A 25155-nucleotide genomic window follows, 5' to 3' on the forward strand; every position below is an offset into this window, starting at 1 on the left:
GAGCCTGAATGGCTCAGGCATGATGTGTGCTCACAAACTGAATCACTTTTTTGTTTGTTCTCCCTTTCATGCGTATTTACCGAGGAAACCATGAAATCCAGCACTTCCTGTAGCTGCGTCACCTGCTGGTAAAGACTCAGCCATCACAGGGCACATTTTATGTCCTGACTGGACTGCATGCTCGTAGCTCTCACCCAGAAAGCAGAGGATATGCAATTCTGTGCTGCCACTGATGATTTTTTTTAGCAGAGTCAGTTAGAAGGTGAGAAACTTTATTCTCTTGCAGGGTTGTCCACTTTTTTGAACTACCTCTAGAATTAACTCTAAAATGAACTCTACCATGTCTGAGGCCTTGTCTATATACAGACAAATGTGTATCCATTTAACTTAGCTATCTTAAAAGTTGGTCAAATTGATGCAGACTCATTCAGTAGGCACTTCTCACTGAGTGCTTTACTAATCCCAATCCTCTGACTGGTTTCTTCATAAATTAAAGACCATTTCAAAGTCCACTATCAATGGAAAACCAAAGCACAACAATTATTTTGAATGACAATTACTGAATTCCCTAGTAATTAAAATTCTGTAACATTTTAAGTATCTAAGTGAGACAGAATGCATTTGCAAGTGAGCTATTTCAAAATAAACTCTGCAATTATCAAAAAAAAAGCCAGACAGATCTAAGTCAACAGCTCTAGTCACCCTTAAACTGAGATTGTTGCAATGGCAGAGGTAACCCAGCTGCTGTGAGGAGGTAACTCATGTTCGGGAACTTTCAGAGGCCTGGACTGCTCTCACACAGATTTCCAAAGGCAGCTTTTTTTAGCAGAGGAATGAGCTGCAGGCTCTTCAGAGCATTCCAGAGAGCGCAGTGTGCTACTCTGACTACCAGTGCACTCCGGCTTTCTAAAAATACCTAGGAAGATACCTATTCAAGGTACGAAAACAGCTTTTAGGGCTCACATAGAGGATTAAGTTACTGAGCTTTAAGAAGTAAAGGCTTATAATCTTACTGTGATAATTGATCACATGCATGCTCCTGGCATGTGATAAATACAAAGTCATTTGACTTAACCTAGCAGAAGGCAATGTTAAGTGAAATTACCCCGTGTCTCCTGCAGGCTAGTTGTGCACACAGCTCTTACCACAGCTCAGCTGGAACATAGCAATTTGTTCAGTTGCGCTAAAAGTTACTGGATGTGCAAACTCCTATTCTGCCCTCTTGTGACAATATCACAGGAAAATTAGGTTCTTTTTTAAAAAAAGATTAATTTTATAAAGGAAACACAAACATTCCCAAAACTTTCACAACAGTGAAGTGCCCCTGAGAAGTGGGCTAATGCAGGATGTTCTGAGATACCTGTACATCACAGAATGTAGTATACTGTAGTATGTTCGGCTTTCCTGTATATAACTGTAACTACAATTTGCAATTGGACATATTTGCAATAGATATAAAATAATCTTAGTGGTATAGAGCAGAGGGCAACAAATTGGATGCATCTATCACACTACACCAAGAACAGACCCTACCATCACCCATGGCAAGCTTCTGAAAGAGACAAGAGAATGCCAGTGAAGAAAGTTCCAAAAGCCCAGGGCAGATCCTGGAACAGTGTACACAGCCTGTTAGGGTATGGGGTGCCCCAGGACTTCATTTCAAGGATCATTCAGAGCATGGCCAAGGAATATGCGAAGTGGGCATAAAACTTACCTGCTATCAATGTTGGAAGAGCTGTGGTATAAATGGAAAAGGTTCTGAGTTATGACCAATAACTTCATTATTCCAGAAATACTATGTGCCATAGAAAAGCTTTGGCTTCTGCGCAATGCCTAAGTCAGACCTTTTCCCTTAAAATGTGATACAAGATGATTTCCAGCTGAGGGGTGAGGGTGGAGTGTGGACATACAGGTAGCAATTTATTCCAGACTATTTTGAACTGATTACCTGGAGGGAGCTTCCCAATATGGTTGCTTGGCATGTATTTCAATGCAAACTGATTGCCTCATAACTCTGCCATGCCAGTGTACATATACTTACATATCACAACAGGATCACCCCAGCCAACCTGAGTCAAATCCCACGGCCATAATATGCTCATGTCAGCATTTGACATCCTCATGGACTCCATATGTAGATGCACCAAGTCACCAGCTTCACAGCAGAAAGCAGATAGAAGTCCCTGCACACTACATCTTCTCAAGCAAGCCTAGCCCAGTCTCAAGGGGCAGCACAATGAGCCTGCCTCAGCTCAAGAGGTCCTTGCAGCTTGTGTTTGATGGAAGATGCCTGACTACCCTGTGCACAGATCTGCTGCTCCTGTGAGAAGAGACGTCTTGAGAGAGGAAGATTTGTCCTGACGCAGTGAGCCATCAACTCATTTGGAAGGGACCCTTGGAGGACACCTAGTCCGGACATGTACAGGCACTACTACTACCACTAGAACATGTCAGCTGTGCCTTTGTCTAGCTGACTCTTGGCAACTTCCAAGGATAGAAGTTCTACAGTATCTATGGGTAACTTGTTTCACTGAAGCACAGGCTCCCATCCGGAAGTTTTACCAATGAGTATTTGAATATTCCAAGACACAGTATGTACTGCTTGCCATAGCTGACAGAAGATCAAGTCTTACCTAGACTATTCTAAAAATGGTAAGCATAAAATGAGGAAAAAATAAGCAGACATTTGGAAATAGGCTCACAAAAATAGAGTACAAATGCATTTCTCATGCTACCTGAAACTAAGCACTAACTACAGGAAATCCTTCAGGATTTCTGTTTCTAAAAGCTCTCTCAGTCAGAGAACTAAAGAAAGATTATGGTACACTGATACTCCCTCTGACAGAATAAAGCTGCATGAAAACAATCAAGACATTAAACAATGTTTGACTGCAAGCCCAACATCCACAGCAATCTCTGTTCAGCAGGACAGTTTACAGAGCAGGGACTTCAATCTCTGATTATGCCCTCCCTCCCTCCCCCGTTTATGCTGCTCAGTTCTCCAAGGTAGTTATCAAGTGCAAATAAACCCACAGAGGAACACTTGCCTCCTCTAGACCTAAATTAATGCCACTGAAACTCATCATTAGCTAGATGTATAAGGGCAGCTCATACACATGTAATCATCTATCAGGAAACACCTACCGTATAATACCAAACAAAAGGTCTGCTGTGTGAAGGGAGCCTTTTCTTCAGGAGATGCTTCTGATTCAGTTCAAAAGAAGGCTAAAGCACCAAAACTCATGTACCTCATCCAGTTCTTTGCCCAATTCTATGCTAAAGCAAGGAACTAGTTTTATTCTGGACTGCTACATTCCAGGTTAACTCACTGCATAATATAGTGTTAGCTGTCTTACAGATCACACTTAGAATCACAAAATTAAGATTGGAAAGGAATCCTGGAGGTCATCTGGTCCAAGTCCCTGCTCAAAGTAAGCCCAACTTTGAACATAGATCAGACTGTTCAGGGCAAATTGTGAAGAAGACAGCCTCTCTGTCCACACTGTTATAACGCCCCTGTTGCAGATTGTATTCATTGCCTCTCATCCTTCTGTTGCGCTCCTCCAAATAGAAACTGTCTCTGTCTACTTTTTAACTACCTCTTTGGCAGTTGAAGGCTATTAGATCTCCCTTAGCTTTTTCTTCCTCAGCTGAATAAACTGGGGTCTTTCTCCTTTTATTTCATGTGCTTCAGTCCCTTAACTGTACACTGGACTTGCTCCAGTTTGTCAATATCTTCCCTATACTAGGCAGCCCAAAAATGGGCACAGGACTCCAGGTACAGGTGTACAATTGCTAAATAGAGGGGAATAATCAGTCCTCAACTTGCTCAACACAATTCTGACAACTCAACCTAGCATGCACTCAACCTTCACTGCCTCAAAGTCAAGCCACTGAATGATCTTCACCTTGTCTGTCAGGACTCCCAGGTCCTATTCTGCAGCAGTGCTCTCTAGTCACGTGGATTCTAGCCCACAATTCTTTCAAAACCAACATTCACTTTCCAATACGCCTTAGCAACATCACCAAATAGCATGCAGTTTGTAATTCAAGGGCAGTAAATATATCTTGTGAGCAGAACAGAAAATAGACAGTTTGTGGGGGTGCCTGAATTTGCTTGCAACTAACAATTTAGGAGGTATTTAGGCATAATCGTATTCCTCCACCTCCTACTTTACTTTTTTTCCCAGCTCAGTATCTGTGGCTTACACATTTGTGTAAGATACCACAACTTTTGCTTTCTCTGAAGCCTCATGCACCAGATGTAGAAGGACAGACTGACTATCTGGTGTCTAGCGGGGTAAGTGAACAAGGAACAAGTATCTATTGTCAGAGTCAAAGGAACCGTAAGGAACTTATCCTTGCACCACAATCTCTAACTCTGGGCAAAAGAAAGTTATCTGGTTCCAAGTGCCTGGTCCAGAGCAGAGGCCAGGGTCTGAAGGGTGGATGAAAGACCAGGAGTTGAGTGTGCATGGGTGCACCCTCCTCCCCCCATCTTCTCACTCTGAGTTTGAATGAACAGAGAGAGAAGGCGAAGAAAGAGGACACAACCTAAACAACAGATGTACAAACTGTAGAAGCAGATACTGCCAACAGGCTTCTGTAACATAGCAGTTTTAATGGAGAGTTGATAATTTTACCTCTTTCACTTTTTATGTTACTCTATCTTGTACCTACTATCTCTGTGTAATAACAAAATATATTTGTGGTATCTATTCTGTTTGTTCTGACCTTAGATATAACTAACATCCACTCAAAGGAAGAACACACTCAAACACTCATGCAAACGGAAAGAATTCCATTTGGAGATCTAGCATTATTCAGTCTGAATAATCTATTTGGTAGGATTTGGCTGATCAGGACGGTATTAAAACAAAACCAATAATTAGTAATAACCTATTGCTTAGTACTTACACCACACTTTACTTTTAGAAGTACTGCAAAAAAACATTACTTGATTAATCACTTAATCAAGAACCTATAAAATTAGCTGCATTAACTAATTAATTAATCAAGAAGTTATTAAAAGCCTGACTGAAAGGATATTGATTGCTGCTAGAAATAACAATTGCAATATTGTGATGCTAAGACAAGAATTTCAGAGGTGAAAAACAACAGTCTGCAGATCTATGAGGATTTTCATGCATGGAGCACGGATATGAGATGCATCTTAAAGGTGTGTGGCATGGGAAACCAGAAAAGAGCTAGAATATCTATTGTCAAACATAAGTTCTTGGAATTATTTGACATGACACCACTTTCAAGCACAAGAGAAATAGCTATGGCTAAGATCTTTGCAAGTTATTTCCATCCTGAGGAAGGTAGGAAAAATTAAGAGAAAACATACTCTTAGAATGGGTATTTGCCAATTAATTAACTCTGAAGAGAAAATGCTAATGGCTTGCTCAATACACACTGCTCATTGTGATCATGACTCAATTCAGTCTGAGAAGGCTTTGCAAGAGCTTTGCCATTAGCCTGTGACATAACCTTCAGAGACAGGGGAGACCAAGAGATTCACCCACATATGAATAAAATAGAAGCAGCACAGACACCCTTCCCATCTCCACTGACAGGCATGGTGTGGAAGGGGCAGGAATACAATTTCCCCTGTGGTCAGATGGGTTAGAGATCTACTTGCTGTTTCCCACTTATAACCAAGCTACCTATTTTACAAGCCAAGCACCTCATCAAGCTATACACTGCCAGACTGCAGCTAATTTCCGTAACTTCTCTGATATGATCCTTCTAATTGCTGGGGGTTTTGCCTCACTTTGACCAGGCCAAGCAGTAGCTGAGTTTCATCTGCTATTAGCACACGCATGATTCTAAAGCTATGGGAAAGTGTGAGTGAAAACATCTACGCTGATGACTGACAAAGGGTCTTGTGCACAAGGTTTACCAGAACTACAGGCTGATTGTTCAGGATCCTTCATCTCCCAATCCTACAGTCATACTTCTGATGGGATATTGAATTGCAATAGCAGCACCTCTGACAGAAGGGGTGTCTGAGACACCGGATCTGCTCCACCTAGTGATTCCAGAACATGTCAGGCTACACCTCTCAAGATTAAGACTGCTGCAGGTGATGATATAGGGCCCTGTATATAGCCCACTATATATAGATCATATGTAATCTGCAGACTGCTGCTTGGTGACCATGGCAGTAGAATAGCTGAGGGGAGTTTCCCATTCTTAAGCTGACCTGCAGTAAGACAGATTTTATGTAATGGGATCACCGATACCCTCCCCCACTTTATTATTCCAATTTTCACCCCCCTACCTTATATTTTATTAAATTTCAATCTCTCTTTGGTAATAGCAAACAAACAGAAAATGATAGCAGAATATTATATCCCATAGCATCACAGCTGCTTGAGAGACAGACACATTAGTACAGTTCAAGAGGGGAGGAGGGGAATCTCATACCAGGTATTGTCTTTCCTCATAAGACAAATATATAGACAGAAAGAGCTCTTGCACAAGTGAAGACAGCCCTCAGTTTGCTCTGCTCTTGAGGCACAGTACTGGAGCAGCCTACACTTCAACTTAATTGGCATAAAATGGAGTACATTATGGCAGTCAGTGTCACCAAGGATGAGCAGCAGAAACACATTATACATCCTGGCATGCAAGGGACAGGCTGGTCCCAACCTTTGCAACCTATGCATTCTTGCATATTTTTCTGCATATTGCATTGCAAGAGCCATATGTGCTACAGATGACAGCCAAGGTTATGTGACAGGGTTAGGTGGCTGGGCTGCATCTTGGTGTAAAAACTGAACAGCATCTCTGTGATGTAGAACAAAGGCTAACATCTTCTATGAAAAAAAAACCAACATTTTCTGTTCCATTTCCCAAATGGAAAAAAGAAAAGCCAATTCTGGAAAGCACAGACACAATGTCTTTTTAGTCTAGCTCAAGTGAGTATCTGTATGGTGTACTGCTGGAGAGGAGTCTTTCCTTTCCCTGCTAACACTAGATAAGTCATTCCCTTTCACACTGGATGGCTCTGGCATCAACTCTACTGCTCAGGAAAAGCCCAGTCTCCCTGCCTGCGATCACTATTTATACTGGATGTCCATTAATTGCATTGCTTGGAATGATTTGCTGTGGGTTTTCTTTTTTTATTCTAGCTGCATTATGTCGTGATCTGATGACTGATTGGGTCCTGTGAGCAATCATGAGCCCAAGCCTATTGCTGCTAGCTTGATAGAGTGTATATCTCTATTTCATATTCAATAATGATGAATGGTCATGGCTTACATTTATATAGCGCCTTTCATCCAGAAAGATCCCAAAGCACTTTACAAATTGATTTACTGTGCAAACTATGGGGTTTATTCTCCGCTTCATAAGCTCGTATAAATCCCATTGAGTTACTTGCACTTCATCACAGTACTTGGTATTGCCCAAACAAAGCAGAAGCACTCTTTCTAATACACCTAGGAGAGAGTCAGGGAGCACTTATGAAAATATGCAAGTCTTCAGAACCTCAGTTTTACGTCTTATCCAAAAGGCAGAATCTTTAGTAGCAAAGCAAGCACCTAACCCTGGGAAAGATCTACTTTTTGCACTACTACCAGGGCTTCCTGCAGCAAAGCATGCCTTGGAGAGGACACAAGTAAGAGGTGAACCTGATTGCTCACGACTGCACCCCGAGGCAGAATCTGATAAAAACAATTGGTTACTTCCACTAAAAAAACCCACTATTAAACAGAAAGCTACTAGCAATTGAACATCAAGAGCCATCAATACAAGCTGCATGAGTTTCTTCTGGGTTGCAGAAGAATGAAACAGGAGGAAGGCTCAAGCAACCTTCCTGGCAATAATTTTGAGCACATATTTAGCCACTGCATAATGCTCTGCACTAATGATTTGAAACAAATTACCCAGTTGCCTTCTCCTCTATTTAACTTAGGGTGGGGAAGGAAATACACCAGATATGTGTCTGGCTTCAGCAGCTGCTGTTGTTCTCACCTTGACGACTAGCAAAAAGGATTCCTGGAACCTAGCCTCCACATTTTCCAAGCCTGGGGGCTATAGTGATGTGGGGAACTCATGACTGATGCAAAAGGTAACCACCTCAAGTATTTTTTCCACATTCTCTACTCAGTCTGAAACCTTCAAAGGAGCTCCATGACTTTGGAAGAGAGTTAAATGAGAAGCATAAAAACAAGTGCAGAAATTCTCAAATAAATATAGTGGCACAATGTAATGGGTGGAGGCTGAACAAGCTCCCAAGTTCCCTTTTTTCCCCTGCCATATTACTTCTTAAATGGCTGAAATTCTGAAATAACTTTGATCAAAGACAAAATCACATCAAGTTATCCAATAGTTGTGTGGAAGACCTGTTTCCTATGGGATTTTAAACGAAATTTTTCTCTGGGAACTCAAAAGGAAATAGCTCATAGATATTTGAAGGTAAAAGGTATCAATTTAGTGCTAGAATTACATATAAAATTCAGGGTTTGAACACTGCCTTTTCTTTCATGGCATGTCTGACTTACCATGCTGACATACTGCAGCAATAAGTATAGTTAGAAATTAAAAGAGAGAGAACAAAAACTTTCCTCCTTTATTACATTATGGACTGTTTGCTAGATTCTTTATTAACATCAGATAAAAAAAAAGATGGCAAAAGTTAAGACAGGAAAAAAATATTCCTTCTTTTTTGAAAGTATTTTGAAAAATAAACCCAGCAGCAGGATTGACAGTATCAGCCTGAAAGACTCCACGTAACCTGTATTCCTGAGGCAAGGGTAGGGGGAATCACACAGAAAACATGGGAGGATTTATCCAAAAGTTTCATAACACGTTCAGGCCTGTATAGCTGCAGTCAGTTCGAGCAGCTTGCCTGATACCAGTAAAATATTCTGGACAATAAGTGCGTGAGGTTTTAATGAGGCTATAGTAGAGATGTCCTCATCTCTCCCTGTATTGTGAATATCCTGCCCATTTCATCTCAGTGTAAGCTGGTTACAGTGAACGTGATGGCAAATGGGATGTTGAAGCACAAAAAGCCTTATGAATTTCTTGTGGTATAGACATAGAGAATGTGACAGTAAATGCTGAAGCCAGCCAGATGCGGGGCAGGTGCATGCTAACCTAGGGCATGAGACCCCACTAACCATAGTCTTCTCTCTCTGAAGACTGCTCTCCCACTTCAGTGAACAGGACAGAAGTTCTCTAAATGCATTAGTCATCTACATTTTAAGTGGGGACCTCAGTTATATTTGACACAGCTGCATTTGGCATGTGGTTTAAATGGAGTATATTTTTTTCTTAGACATCTCCCTCCTAATACCTAGAAATGTCACAAACACTAAGACATTTCCCTTCAAGACATATGCACTGACGCTCATGGTGTTAAAGAACTGCAAGATGAGGACTACAGCCTGAAGTCTACATCAAATATTCTTTAATTTTATGGGACCACTAAGGTGTGATGCAAGCATGTTTTAGCAGCATAGCTTTCATACCTTGTGGTGGCTATATTTCAGCTCATTTTTACTTCAAATACTTCAATTTTACCTTCAACTTTACAGTAGATGCTTTGTCTTTGCACAAAGTGAGAAAATTAAGACCATTTTCATACAAATGGCTTGCCTAGCAAGAGGGGAACCCTAAACAGCCTTCTGACACCTGAAAGGAGGCTGTTACAATGCAGCAAGGATCTTTATGAATGCACGAGGCAGGAGAACAAGAGACTGTGGAATTAACTGCAAGAAGGGAGATTCTGACTGCATATAAGGAAAAAAGTTCTTATCATAAATAATCAGAGAAAAATGTTACCCAGAAAGACTGAAATTTCCATCCTTGGAGGTTTTCAAGGGCCAGCATGATATTTCCAGCACACCCTCCTCTACCCATTTAGGACTTTTCCCAAGCCCCTCCCTCATTTAATTCTTCTTGTGTCTTATTTTCTGCATGCCAGTGTGGGTCCTTTTTCTCCTTCTGGCTTTGATTTCAATAGGAGGGGAGTGAGAATAGGAGCAAGATTCACAGTTTTGGTCTGTAGGATGACCATGGCCTTCAGATGTTTGGAGAAACAATGACACAGAAGACTGGATCAAAGCCCACAGACCTAAGATAAAGCATGTAAATGCATTAAGAGGAGGGCAAATAAGCAGTTCCATAATGAGGGTAGGTACTTGCTTGATGCAGACAGTGTTATCAGAATTTAGCTGCCAAGCACTAGCAAGCAGTTATTGAGTCTCCATAACTTCCCTATTTTTCAGAATGCATTGATACTGGGAAAAGTATAGTAATGACCCTTTGCCTATTTTAAATCCTTCACTCATTCCCTTCATAGTATGGAGATAATGGAGTTCCATAGCCAATAATGTACAGGCTGTTGTACAGACAAAATACACATTGCCAGTAGTCCAATGGCAGGATTATTATTTTTTTAAGTTAACACTGGAAGATGTTGCAGGTTCCACTTTTGTTACCAACAGTGTTTAGAAAGTATGCACTTCTGTAACGGTCCTATTTGGTGGGGTTTGTAACCAACAAAGAATTACTAAGTCATGAGATCGAAGCCAACATGAGTATCAGACTAGATTGGAAACAAACTCCATACTTTCAGAAATCCTGACAGATTACCAAGCGCAGGAAAAGGAATTCATCCCAGTTGAGAAGACACTGTTCAATCTAACAGTTCAGCAAATAGCTGGAAAGATTTTATGATATTTGAGCCTTAGAAAACTTACTGAAGATAACAGGACATCTCATCAACATTAACAAACAGGTGACAAGAAAGCCAAAAAGTAATGGCAAAATAAGGAAATGACGTCAAATTAATGAAAGCAACAGCGTCAGAGTTCCTTTCCTGGCAAAATAACTTTCCACCTTACAAAAATGCCAGCATAAATGATATAGATAGGACCTTTACTGTCACTCAGCTGCAAAGCCAAGGACCAAAAATTGCCACAGACTGAGATCCTCCTGATCTAGGAGTTTCCCATCTCTCCATAGCAGGAGATACATGCACAGAGGCAGGGATGCCAGGGAAGCCTGCATCACTTTCCAAAGCTTTATTTATCCCAAGTATAAAGAGAAGATTCTGGCAGCTGTCTGCATGCATCAGTCTACTCTTGTTCACCAGCTCTGAGCTCACATCACATCAGCACTATAAAAAAGGAAGAAGACATAGGCAGCAGTTTTGGAAATGAAAATAAAGCATTTTTAAATCTTTGCAAGAAGATGATGACTGCCAGGGCTCAAAGACCTTAATTTTTTGCAGACACAAGTAAGAATAAATCAATGTGGCTCAAAACTTTCAGGCTTCTTGGTCTTTGCAAGCAGATCAGTTTGGATCATATAATCATTAAATCATAATTCTATCCTACCATAGGATAGAAGATAACAGTGCCTAGGCCAGTGTGTATCAAAGATTTCAATATCCAGCTTCATGAGTCTAAAACATTATTGTATCTGCCTGTAGACAGTGCCTCTCATTCAGCCAACACCCTGCAGCTCCCCAGAGATGGTGTGATAGGAGCGCACAACATCCAGAGATACATGTCTTTTAAAGCCCTCCTAGCTAAATAAGACATAACAGTACCCAGGACCCTATTAAAGCAGGAAGGGAGTCCAAAAAATATATGAATCAGGGCCTGGGAAATCAGTGTTATACAGAAGCCTGTTACAAAAGAAAGTGGAAAACTGCTGTGCTCCTGGGGCATTTACCTTACCAAGGCAAGCAAGTGCCAGAAGCCATGAGTCCTATTTGTATAGGAAAACACACCATTCCCTTCAGACTCCCAGTGTGGAGGAGGATGTTGAACCACACCATCCCCCTGCAAGCCCTCCCTCCCTCTCCTCCACCATAGATATACAAGGCTAAGTTGATGAGCTGGTTCAGCTTAGTGTGAAATGTGTTACATTTTCCCCCCAGCTGCTTCCTGATTGCAGTATTTACTTTTAATCTCCTCTGCCTCAATGCCCGATAAAAACTTTGTCACATTAGATGGTGACAGATGGGGAAGAGAAGGGGGGGATCACTGCAAGGGAACGTCCTGGCTTCCCAATAATTTTTCACAACACCAATTATGTCCTTCAGTGCTTCCCGGCATGTGCACCCATGTCAGCAGAGAAGGAAATAGAAAGGCATAAATAAAGACAAAACCAGGCATTGCGTGGCTTTAATCTGCAGAATAACATTTCTCATTTAGGTGAAATATTGTTGGATTCTTTCCTGTGCTGGAAATGGAGACACACACACATATATACAGAAACACAGATGCACAGAGTTCACAACTGCCTTCCTTAGGCATGAACACTACTGTCCTCACAAGCAGCTCTCTGGCATTATGAACAGAAAAGTGCAGGTATCTCCTGCTTTCTGAAAGGTATCTATGACCAACAAGCCAAATCTTATGCTCTTTAATCCAATCTCCACTGACTAAATGGAGGCAACATGAAGATTCTTATGTTACGGTACCAAAAAGTTCCTAGAAAGTTTAAGAATACAACATATTAGGCAGTACTTGAGGCTGCTGGCAAATGTCACTTTCCAAGACTAACCTTGGATGACACTACATTTGGCACCTTTAGATGTCTATCCAAGGTGACAAAGGGCAATCTTTTGAATCTGGTTTACTTCTTGCTTAGGTCTCCAAGGGAAATGAAATGCAGTAGTAAAAAACTGCATTGGTGGAGATATATATGGCAGCAGCTGAAGGTAATCATGGAAGCAAAGGGTGAGGGAGCCAGGATGAAGATGTGAGATGGCTTTGACCTGGGCTGGGATTTATCCAGTCCTACCAGGACAAAAAAAAACCCCTACATTTTGTTTGCCCTTTCTATATTCAAGAAATAAGGCTTTATGCACCTTCTTTATGAACAAGAAAAAAAATAATCAAAATATAGCAATTCCCCAGCTATTTTTAATGTGAACTAAGAGAATCACAGCTACTGCTCTCATCTTGACAATCCTGGCTCAGTCCCAAACAGGGACAAGACTTCAGTGACTTCCATTGCAAGCAGAATGGACAGGCAATGTCCCAGAGGAGTACATAATGAAACAAGAGCAGCTGCTCTATGGCATGATGTAAGTGTAGCAACAGAAATGATGGAGAAGAGCCTCAACTGGAACAGAAGGAAAGGGTAACTTTCCTAACAAGTGAAGCATGGTGTACATGAATGTTGACAGATAGGGCACATTCAGGTATCTTCCATTAGGCCAGAACTTGGCCTGCAGGAGTCTTGGTAAGAAAGTAAAATGAGCAGTCTCTGGGCTCCAGGCTAGAAGATTCAGCAGATATCAGGCAAAAGGCTGTGAGCCACAGAAGTGATGAAGAATCCACTGATAAAATGAACTATGCTTTATAAGAAGCCAGGGAACAAATGGCTGGAGCTAGAACAGAAAAGATAAGGCAAAGGAATGAGAAAGTATTAAGTTCTTTAGCTATAGATTTGCTTTACTGAAAATAGCTAACTAGTAATAGAAACATTATGGTCTTAAAGTGTCATTATGGTTGTGCATGACCACATTTTGGCAGTCATGTCTGTATTTATATAACTGTCAGTATGGATGTATTATAAGCAGATTTACAGGTCTGATTATGCCCGTGAAACTCCCTAGAAGCTCAACTACAATGGGCTCAGCATGATATTATAGTGGCAAAGAAAAATGCCCTTTTCCCTACAGACAGAACCAGTGAAGACACACAGGTCTCTGAAGAACTTGTTGGGTATAAATCAGCAGTCCTAGACCAGCTAGACCTCAATGGATGTAGGAGCAAGAACAGCCACTTACAAGAGAAAGTTAGTATGAAGAAAAAGAAATGTCAAGGCAAATAGATTTAAGGAGAAGGATAATATTCAGATCTGAATAATTTTTAAAATCCTGTTGCCTTTCCAATGGATAAGCACTGAGGCTAGGAACTGTACATGGGCTTTACCCCTTAGGATTTTCTAAGAAGCATTTTTGGTAGAGCTGCTAAAAAATAGCATCATTGCTAAAAAATAGCATCATATTTGCAAACAGATATAGCAGACAATTGCTTTGGTGTGGTACCATGTCCTAAGGTGAGATTCTTTGTTCCTTCCCATTTTTATAAATATATCAACCCAAATCACTTGTGGTTGACTAACTGATAAAGATTCAAAAAACTAAAAGCTAGAAACATCCAGATTATTTGTTTTCATCTGCTTTCATTATTTCTTCAAATTAGTTACTCACCAAAGTAATATTCTCAGCTCTTTACTGCAATATTTTTGCAGCCTCAATGAGGGTGTTTCTACAAAGAAAGAAAAAAAATATGCAGACAGCTACTGTCCTAATGTAATTTGATCTAAAAGTGTCTTTTTGTTAGGCAGGAAAAGAGATGAATCACATTTTATTTCTCTGATTCTCCCTAGAGATTGTCAATCAGTTTAACTTGAATTTATTCTTATTTGCAAATCAAGTTAAAGGAGTAGGACTGTCCTAGGAATCTAGGCAGAAGAAACATTCCCCTACTTATTTTTTGGGTTATTTCTAAATGAGGATAAGAAAAGAAGACCATATGCAGAGTACTCTCTCTCTTCTTGCATCCCAATTTTATCAAGCAATACTCAGGCCACGGTTTCTCCTCTCTGTTTAGCTGCCTTACCTTCAATGCTTTAGCACATGTTCAAAGGCATATTGCTCCCCTATCTTAGAGCTTACACTTAGGCTGAATCTACTTAAGTACAGTGACCAAGATTTAGAGAACTCCTGTTAAGAAGTATGTGCACTTTTTACATTCCCCACCCCCCCAAAAAAAAAAAATCAGTTTTTCCTTCATTTAGGCACAATAAACTTCCTAATAATGGGAGAAAAACAACTGCCAACTCAGTGACTGTGTTGCTGTGCACCAGGAGGATTCCACAAGCCACCCCATTAACTTCGGTCTCTAGAGGAAAGACAGGAGCGCTTCAATATGCGCTCAACTTTGCTTCCTTATGTCACTATGCTGGACCATGTGGTTAGAGGAAACCAAGTGAATTTTGTGTTATTTTCAGGAGCTGGAGTTTTTCCCTGAGGAACTGGTGATGTTGACTAAGAAAAATCAGGGCAAAGTAAGCTAACCTTCCAAGCTAAAGATCTCTCTGCTTAACACAAAGCATTGCAGATTCTATGAACAATGTGGTCATTATATTACAGTGCTTTTCACACCACCCCACCAAGTAGGCTGGAGTGCACAAAGACACACTGGGAGGCGATGCAGCCAGGACAGCTCAACCCAGTTGACCAAAGAGATATTCCATAACATATGATATCACGCTCACCATATAATGCTGGGGGAAGGAGGAGGAAGGGACAGGTGTTTGGAGTGATGGCATTTGTCTTCTGAAGTAACCATTACAGGTGATGGAGCACTGCTTTCCTTGAGACGGCTGAACACCTGCCTGCCAACGGAAAAGAATGAATGAATTCCATGTTTTGCTTTGCTTGCACGCATGGCTTTTGCTTTACCTATTAAACTGTCTTGATCTTAACACATGAGTTTTCCCACTTTGACTCTTCCAAGTCTCTCCCCGATCTCAACAAAGGGGGAGTAACTGAGCAGCTGCCACCTGGGGTTAAACCATGACAAAAAGGTATTCAGGAATTAACAAGCATGCTCTTCCTTTGCCTGCTGTATGAATGTTAGCAGCACTTAAACCTGCAGCTTCTCGGGCAACTTATGTTTTGTGGCTGGCAAAATGCTTGTCAAGGTACTTGCCAGCAGTGGTACAAGAATACAGCCTATATTTTTTCAAATACTCAGCAAGTCCCATCAGCTTTCCAAGCAGAGATTTGCAGAGGCCTTTTGGAAGTTAGATAAGAATTTCCAAACCACCTTCTCTTCAGTCATTTGAACAGTCCATTCCTTGTTTACATAACTCAGAGCAATGACAAGGGAAAGGACTTTGCAAGTAAGTTTTGCCTGACCCTTGCAATCTCAAAATCACAGGATGTTTACCATGGTCCTGTGGGAGCTTCCATGCTTTTCAGCACCAGCACAGCCCCAAGGTGCTCACTGTGTTGCAGTGACAGCCACAGCAGTGACATGCAGTGTGCAACCAACTGAGCAGAACAGTGAACAGCCCACTGACCCTTGTTGAATGGGTCTCATTAAAATTTCCAGGCCCCCAGTGAAAATTGAGTGGTACTGGCTCAGAGTACACAAGTATTCATGTCAGCACTTCCAGTCAGCCATTTCATTCATTTTCATAATCATCCCCACTTGATACCTGCCCTTCCAAAGGAAGCATGTGCAGGCTTTAAAAGATTAGCAATACTTTCCTCAGCTGGTACTTCTGAGGTATTTAATATAGTATATAATAATTCGTGACAATGAACAGAAAGCAACATTCTCCCTGCTCTACACAACATTAAAGTCAAATACTGCATGCCTGCATCATCCACACTAACAGTTTTCAGCTTACAGTCTGCAGACAGCCGTGATCCCTCAAAATCCTCGCAAGAGAATCACAAAAGAAATCTACAAGAAGCAGTGTCATTGTCAGAAGGCTCAGTATACAGGAGTGCACGCAACCATGGAAAAGTGCTTCAGAGGTCCACAAACAAACGAAAAACCAAACCCAAACAAACAAAAAAATGACTGAGAGACATCATAAGTGTGGCAAATGATACATAAATATTTTAGCTGGACTAATGAAGAGGCATTGGTATGCGGACACCATTACTAGATTTGCTGTGAAAGTCTTTAATGATAGTACATGAAATTTCTTCTCAGTACATTTTATTGACTTAAGATAATAGTTGTTTATAAAGCATCTGTATTATTTTGTTTCAAAGAATTTCTTATTTTCTTAAAAGATGACAACTTATTTAGGAAGAAATCACACTGATGTTTCATGGGTTTCTCAAAGTCTTTGTAGCAATAGCATATTTTCAATAGAAGCGTATTTTTCCCTTCTGTTCTGCAGAAACTTCGTATGAATAGCAACATATTTATTGGTGAAAATAATGCAACATGGCATCAGAAACCAAGAGATCAGAGAGCAGTGATTCAGTGAAAAAGCCTTTGGTCAGAGCAGATACCAAATTGCTCCAAAGCAAGCAGAGTGATTTTATTACAAATCCTGTTTTAATATTTATTTAAAGACACCACTTTTGTGAGACACATGGGTGACAATACCTCCTTTTGTGACACAGATGGGTGATAACACCTCCTCTTTATTCAATTCTAGTGAGAAGATCGAAGGCTGCATTAAGTACTACCCCCTTGCACGTCAATACATAGGGAGAGGATATCAGAACAGAGTCCAGACAAGGTCTCTAAATCTGCTGAAGGGATTAGCTACCTTATTCCAAGCCCTTCAACAGGGAATAGAGGCACTGCAGAGCACCTGGAAATAGACCATTACTTTGATCAGGGCAACAGGGGGAAAAAAGATGACTGAAAAACAAGTCTTACAAAAGTTTGTTAATAATTCTGGTGGAATGGCCCAAACTGATTTCAAGCAACAACTCCCAGCTGTGAGGTCTCTCTATACAGTGCTCCTCAAATCACATCAGCAGACAGGGGCATTGTGACTGGACCTATGTACAAATCCTCACCTCCTACTGAACAAGAAGAAATACCGCAGAAAACTACTGGATATCGTCTGTGGATCTTAGGTGACCACTGAACTAGACCTGAATAGGAGGGTGCCATTATGACACAAAGGTTTATCTCAAAGACTGCACCCTGCTCCTGCACATCCAACAAGCCGCAACCTTGCAGGCTTCCACAGGATACAGCAGTGAGCTAACTCAGATGTGCAGGTCTGAAATATTAATATTAGGACCTAGGCCCTCCACCCCTCACCTTCAGGTAAGAATAACCCCACCTCTTTAAAGAAGTTTCAGAAGTAAGTTTTGATCACACATTTTTGTCCACAGCTAGTTAAAAGATGCGATTTTGAGCCCTGTGGAAGCAGAACAGGAGCCTTTTTTGCTTCTCAGGGTTTGTGAAGGCAAGGGTAGCGGGTTTCAGAAAGATTATCCCACAGTTCAAACTCATTAATGAAAGAAAGAAATTAACCAAGCTCATTTTTCAGGGAATTCTTGTGTAAACTGGAAATTTTCCAGTCTGTGAGCCCCGCACTGTGCTAACCCATAAATCACAGCAAGCAGGTTGTCTGTATAGTGAGCTCAGCCACGTTCAGAGATGGGGGGTGGGGAGGTGGAGGAACCAACATATGTTCATGGAGAAAAAGCCTATAAAAACAAAACAGGAAAAAAAGAATACCTCCCTTGCCCACCACTGGAACAAAATAAAAGGCTTGGCCTCAGGCACTGAAACATACGCTGTCTGCAAAGAGTCCCCCAAACCAGGGGAAAGCACCTGAAACAGGTCAGCTTTTAATTGAATACAATATTAATTACTGCGTGCACCATTAACGGTTTGTGGGATTTGACTAATTAATGTAATAGTTTCTGAGTCACGCTCATTAAATATGAAAATTATGCCGGTGAAAGGTATCGGTTTCATTATCAATCTTGTATGGACAGGAGTGGGGGTGGGGAGAGGCTGCAGTGGAAAGAGTCCCACCCCAAGTTATTGTGTTATTAGCTCTCTCCTCTTGGAATTGGTTCAGGTGGGCAGAAGGAAGAGCCAAAGTGAAAAGAGGCAAGAACAGGAAGCATTACCTAGTGTTTGGAAGTCAGGACCCAAAAGCTATCCAGCTCTGATTGAATGTACACTTTTGTATAGCAGATGGAGCTGGCTGTCTGCATGCAACTTCAACTAGTTGTTGTCAGTTCCCATCATAACGTTTAGTTTCCTTCATCTCCCTGGCACAAGCATAATGAGAGAAATTGATGTTATGGGGTACTTCATTCATTAACCCATATAAGGCATGTGGTGGTTCCAAAGCAGAAAAGTACAGGGAAGGTAATTAGCACTGCTAAAAGCCAGTTCCAGAACACAAAGGATATGTTGAGAGATACTGCCCTGGGACGCACCCCTCACATGGGGCAAAGCTGTTACAGAAGGAGGACCAGAGATGTTATACCTCTCATTCATATCAAGCAATGCAGGATGGAGGCAGCACTGATGTATTCCAGAGGGAACTGCCATCAGTCCTGTATAGGAAGAAGAGTCACCTGCATGCAGGACCTCCAGGCAAAGAAAGGGAAGAGACATCAGTGCTCTAGGGTCCCTTTGTGCCCTACCCACCAATGGAGCAAAATGCAGAGGTCACCTTCTAGACTGAAATCTGAGAATAAGTACACAGCTGAGACAGTAAGAGGGCAGAAAAAATCCTCAAGAGTAAGATAAATGTCTAACATCACATAGTGGGACTCTTCTTCCAAGGATCATAGAAGGATTTGCGATCACCACCCTGTTATCAACAATGCATAAATGCTGCATAGGGAGCCCTACAGGAGCAGGAGGAGCAGAGATAATACCAGTGCTATTATTTTTGTAGCAGTCTTCTCGACTGATTCTTAACATATTTGGCACATGCTATAGGAGTCGAGAGGAAAGGGGATAGCTTTATACCAGACCTGCACGTGTCCACATCCATGCTGCAGGTATATATCAGCCTGGAAGGCCCAGATACAGAGAAGAGAAACCAGCAGGTGGGAAAAGGGCAAGAAGAGGACAATAGCACACATGCAAAATCCAACAAACAGCTCAAAGCCCTGATTCTCCTTAAAAGGTAAGGGAACGCCAGCAAGCAGTAAACCTGTTAGAAAGGAAATCCCATACGCTACGGTAGGGTTTTTATCACTTTGTCTAACAAGCAATGGCTGATGTATTATTTTCTTCAAAATAGATGCTGGTGTTCTTTCTAAATAACACTGGCTTGCTAGGAATTTGCGACTGAGCTTGCCGAGAGTTGGTGAGATTATACACAGCCTGTTCCTATTTGGGCTTATAACTTACACAACCATGACCAGTCTGCAGGCTCCTGTACTGCATCTAAGGCATTATCCCTTCTCCACTGTACATCTTCAGCCCAGCCGCCTACACACAAACGTTCCTTCATACTCCAGGCCCCACAGCCCTGTACTGAGCAAGGAAGGCAGGTATATACAATTAGTTCTGCTTCATATAGGAACTATGAGTGCCATGGGCTCTGAGAAAGCTAGAAAATTTGGAGGGTCTCTGATATAATTAACTCCAAACTTTTGATGAAGATGATGGCAGGGCTCTCTGCAGCCTTATTAACAAGGCTACCTTTTCTCTCCATAACAAGACAAATAATCATTCATGGAGTGAGATCAAGTACCTTCTGTGATTCAAATCCTATACCAAACAAACAAGAACTCTTCTGGTCTGGAACAATGCCCCATACAGATGGCATTTTCTGGTCCTCCCTTTTCCAGGTCACAGTGTTTCACCTAACTCCTTCCCATCTATTTTGAAGATGAGCTTTGAATTTTTAATCCGTGTTCACCAAAACAGCCAGAGCACTGCTGCTGTACAGCAAGCTGCTCTGGGGCTGGATGAAGGTATTATGGTTACACTTCTGTGTATGTTTCAGGGATCACAAAAAGATTTAATTCATATTGCTCTGCCTCTTGCTTTGCTAAATACAGTTCAGCCTGTGCTTACAGAGAGAGGTCTTTGTATGGACCTTTCATCACCGTGGTTAACATGAAACATTTGGCTCAGGAAGCCTCTAAACTACTGCCTTACTAAGCACTGCTGTTCTCCCAGAAGTATGCAATAGTGCCATTGTCAAACAGGACACCAAGCTATGTAAATTCTCATTCAGACTTTTACAGCTGCTGCATGCTGCCATAGTTCCCACTAATTTTGTCAATGAGGCTAGAGAGGACAGAGATGGACTTTCCCTACCAAGGGCAGAGTTAAGATACTTTCCTCTAGGAAGCATGCTGAAGAACCATGCTCAGCCTCTTCTCACTAGCACTGTAAAAGCTCACACTTATTTTTTAGCTTCACTGACTGTATCCCCTATACACTAATTTGATCCTTTTCAATTCCCCGCATACTCCACAACACTTTTCGTACATATGTGATTATGAAATAGTAAGGACCTCCCAGACTGGTGTAAAGGTCAGGATTCTGTATACAGAAGTCCTGGTTGGAAAAAGAAAGCCCCCACCCAGGACAGAGCAGTTCATACAAGGGGGAAACCTTTGCAGCTGTGAAAATACCCAGGTTGCAGCTACATAATCAGCCTCCTGTATCCCACATAACTTTAATAATATGAGTTCAGTATTTAATGAAATAACTTTGTTGTGATGTACTGTCATTGCCTATTACCTCTTTCATTTTTGATGTTTCTGTAGCTCAGTGTCGCTCTGAATGAAAGTCAGAATGCCCAAATGAACATGGTAGTAGACATTTTCAACTTAAGTTAGGAGAAGAGAATGAAGTGAGCACATACAAGACAAAGCTCAGCTAAACTTTAAAGCAGATAAGCACAGCTATACTGAAGCTGCAGCAAATTAATTTATTACTTAAATATCAGTCAAATGCGACACCACTGCCCTTCAGATGAATAAAGTCCCATCAGACATCAGCAAGTGAACCACCAAAGAACAGGAGGAGTTGGTTGTTTTGTTACGTGTTTTTGTTGTTTTAGGAGGTTTTTTAAAAGGCATTCTTCTCCACCCCATCACACATTGCAATTACAGGTATATGTCAGCACCTCCCAACAAATATATTTAGGAGATAACACCTAATTGCTGCCAATACCTGATTTAATTGTTACATTTGAACAGACTTAATTTATGATAGCATGACAAAAGTTGCATTTATCTAAGCAAACTTAACTCTTTACTCATCACCGCCTCTTCTCAATACCAGAACTGAGTGGATAAATTCAAACTGCCTTAGATTTCCCCTCAAAACATCATTCTGTGCTTTTCTGGATAAAAAGAGGACAAGAATTGGTCAGTGTAAAACACACAATGTGGTAAAGCTAAGGAGGAAAGAAAAACCAAAACCAAAACCAACAAAACCCTACAGAAAACCAAGAGGGTTGTTTGGTTGTTCTTTTTTTTTTTCCTTTACTGTAAGAACTTTCAGGTTTAAAACAGGTGTTGAAGTTCTGCTGTTGCAAGCTGTACAATAAAGACAGTTTAATTTTTCCAAATAAAAATATATTAAGAAAATAGCAAAAGGATTTTTGAGTTTTTCCTTTATCATAGAGCCTAGCAGTTTTACTCACAAAGCATTGATTGAGTGGTTCTTCTTGCCTGAAGACTTTGAATGGTTCCAGAAGAAAGTATTGCTGTCCCATCAAAAAGTACAGTACAGAGACCAATAGTGAGTTCTCCAGGGCACAGAAGTCAGTGACAGAACTAGGAATACAAGCCCACAGCTGTGACATTAAAGCTAAAACAAACACATAATTCTGAGCACAGGGATAAACACAATGTCCTACTGTTGACTGATGCTTTGCAAGCAGAAACACATCAGAATTACTGCTCTAAAGAATTTACAATGCATCTGTGACAAAATTCTTAAACATGTTGATAGATGTAACAGGATTTGAGGTATGTATGACCAGGTTTGGTCTCCTACTTGCTCAGGCAAGCTGATTATTGGAATTTTAATATGGAAAGGATGTATTGATCACATAATGTGATTTATGAACTTATGCAAGGAACTGTCTGTCCTAGCAAGAGCGGGCAACAGTGAGAAGAGTAGTATGCTCTATCTAAGCCAGATCTCTGGAGAGGAGCCTTCACAGTGCACAAATATGAGGTGTAAAACAAAATCTAAGACAGGGAAGCAAGCCAGAGCCAGTGGGTCTACAGTCAGAACAGTTTGCTGTCCCATGCAAGTCAGACAAAACACCATTTGCATCTTAGTTGGTAGCAGCTTAAGAAAAATGAAAGTTCATTTGTATCTAATAGCTTCCTCTGCTGGTGGGGAAACCTAAAGTAACAGCCATCACTAGAGCAAAGGCATTAGGAAGAAACTGAGGCTTCTTTTAAAAGTTTTTTTGTAACCTTGTTTTGAGCTACCTAACTCACGCAGCCCTTTCCCTAGTAATATTCAGTATCTGGGCAGAAAATTAAGAGAGCAAGCATTCCTTGCCAAGTCGAAAGTCCTCGCACAGGGTTGACTGCAGCACTCCCTGAACTAACCATCCAGCAGAAATAATGAGTTCTCAGAGATCTGGGACATATGTTTTCTACCAAACTGAAAAGTCAGATTTAGGGCAAGATTCCAAGAATTAGAGGGTAGCCTCCCTTACAAGGCACAAGGCAGCACTTCAGTAAACAGGAAGCAGAGCACAGAAAGGGAAAGGCAAACAGAAAGGCAACTTATAACCAGATCTATTCCCACTTCTAGCAGTTGCTATGTGATGGCCCTTTTATATGGAGCTTTCACTCAAGACAGTTCTGTATGCCATAGACTCAAGGTTAAACACCCTTGGTGGCTGGGCCTATATGGAATATCTTCAGAGGGGAGCACTCTCATCTGCACTTCTCTTCCATTGCCACTCCCACTTCATTTTTTTCAACAAACCCACCTCCAAATAGCTTCACACAGGAAATAAGAACATGGCAAATCACTACAGATATTTGCAGGAATAGGTCTTCACATGTAGAATCCAGAAAGATCTTCCCACAACTAGTTCATAAAGGGCACACAGTTCACCACTTCTACCAGCTGCATATTTTCTAGAGATTTGTCCAGTCTAGTTTTATATTTATGCCAAGCAGCAGAGATAGTGTCATTTGTCTTGAGAAACTGTTTTACTATCTTCAGTCCAAGATTTTTCTTTAGTTCCAGTATCTCTCCCAAAACTTGCCAGAAAGGATCAAATGTTAGTGGGAGCTTAAAACATTAAGCTTGCTTGCAGATTGAATGCACTTTCTCTCTCAAGCCACCGATCAGTTCTTCGCCTTCTGTCCATTCTACATGCAGACAAGAGGGAGAAGTAGTAGCAGCCATTCAGGAAAGTAGTCATATAAGGCGGAGTTGATCTGAAAGAGATCCAAGGAATACCCCTTTCCCCTGTACACGCAAAAGTATTATGGTCACTGTAACATATACTAGCACTTCTGCACCCAGCCAGACGTGCTCTCCTTAGGTTCAGCAATCCTGGTCTTGTACACCACTCAGACTGTGAGGGGCAACAGAACATGTCAGAACTATGATGCTGGGGACAAGCCCATACTTCTCTGGTTTGGCCCCCATTTAATTACACATTCCCTTGGCAAAATGGTAGCCTCTACCCATCAAGATCCTTTCTGAGAAACCAGCAAGAGGCTTTACTGACTATGCGCTGCTATGAAAAGCTATGCGTATCATTAACACAAGCAAGCCTCCGGCTTCATCTTTAATCACTGGCTGGCTTGACACCTGCATTCTGCAGACAGCCTTCACTGAAGAAAGTTTGCAGCTGGCCCAGATCTGTCTAAGCTTCCTCAAACCCACCAACTATCTCCACTCTCCATTTGTCAATTGTAAATGATAATTTCCATTCAATCTGATACATATTATAAGAATATAAACAAATGCCTCTGGCTGTATCATGGCTGCGATCACTTCCCTTTATAGCCATCATTTATTACAGGCAGACAGGTGGCCGTTCGGTGGAATGCCGAAGAGGCTCTCACCTGGACAATCACCAGGAAACACACTCACATTTACATTCTTCCCAAGCAGAAAGGCAAAAGAGGCATGTGATTTCTGGAAAAAACTTCTCTAAGCTTCAAAATTTCTTCCTTTCTCAGCCACATAAAGTCACAGGAGCAAGTCTGAATATTACCAGCCTAACCCATCAGCAACCACCATAGCTCAAATTTAAACTTACTTAGGATTTTTGAAAACAGGGAGGAGTTCTGGGGAAGCTTTGCCCCCAGTTGCTTAATTTTATGTCTTAACAGTTTTGATACAGGATACATGTTTTTTCTAAATACTGTTTTACTTCACAGCTGTACACAAAACACCAAAATGGCAGCAGCTTTGTTGCTCAGATGGAGGTTGAAAGAAGTCCTATTATCTACTACTGCTAGGCACATGTAGTGTTTCATTTCAAAAATACATTGGAGTTCACATATGAAAATCATTTCACCTCCCTTTAAAACACTATCACCTCTAAAACAGATATGTGTCAGGTTACTTCACAACTCAGGCAGCAACAGTCAGGACAGAAAGTGAAGAGTATTGCAGTAACAGCTCTTAGAGAACACAGAATATAATTAACACATCTGTCAAATTCTAGAACAACGATGTTGAGCTGTAG

At 41.2% G+C, this 25155-nt stretch overlaps 1 long non-coding RNA gene across 2 annotated transcripts in view; it reads right to left on the reverse strand.

Annotated features, from left to right (window-relative positions):
* The window catches only part of LOC133274444 (uncharacterized), a 90278-nt gene that overhangs the window by 29941 nt on the left and 35182 nt on the right, over window positions 1-25155 (reverse strand). For both annotated transcript variants that reach the window (XR_009745148.1, XR_009745147.1), the window contains exon 2: window positions 15265-15380. This is a non-coding gene — a long non-coding RNA (uncharacterized LOC133274444). The remainder of the gene's footprint in view (window positions 1-15264; window positions 15381-25155) is intronic.

Source organism: Pezoporus flaviventris, unplaced genomic scaffold (genome assembly GCF_033815535.1).
Source record: "Pezoporus flaviventris isolate CSIRO_AGI_PZ_B2104156 unplaced genomic scaffold, CSIRO_AGI_Pfla_v1 ptg000036l, whole genome shotgun sequence".
Lineage (NCBI taxonomy): Eukaryota > Metazoa > Chordata > Aves > Psittaciformes > Psittacidae > Pezoporus > Pezoporus flaviventris.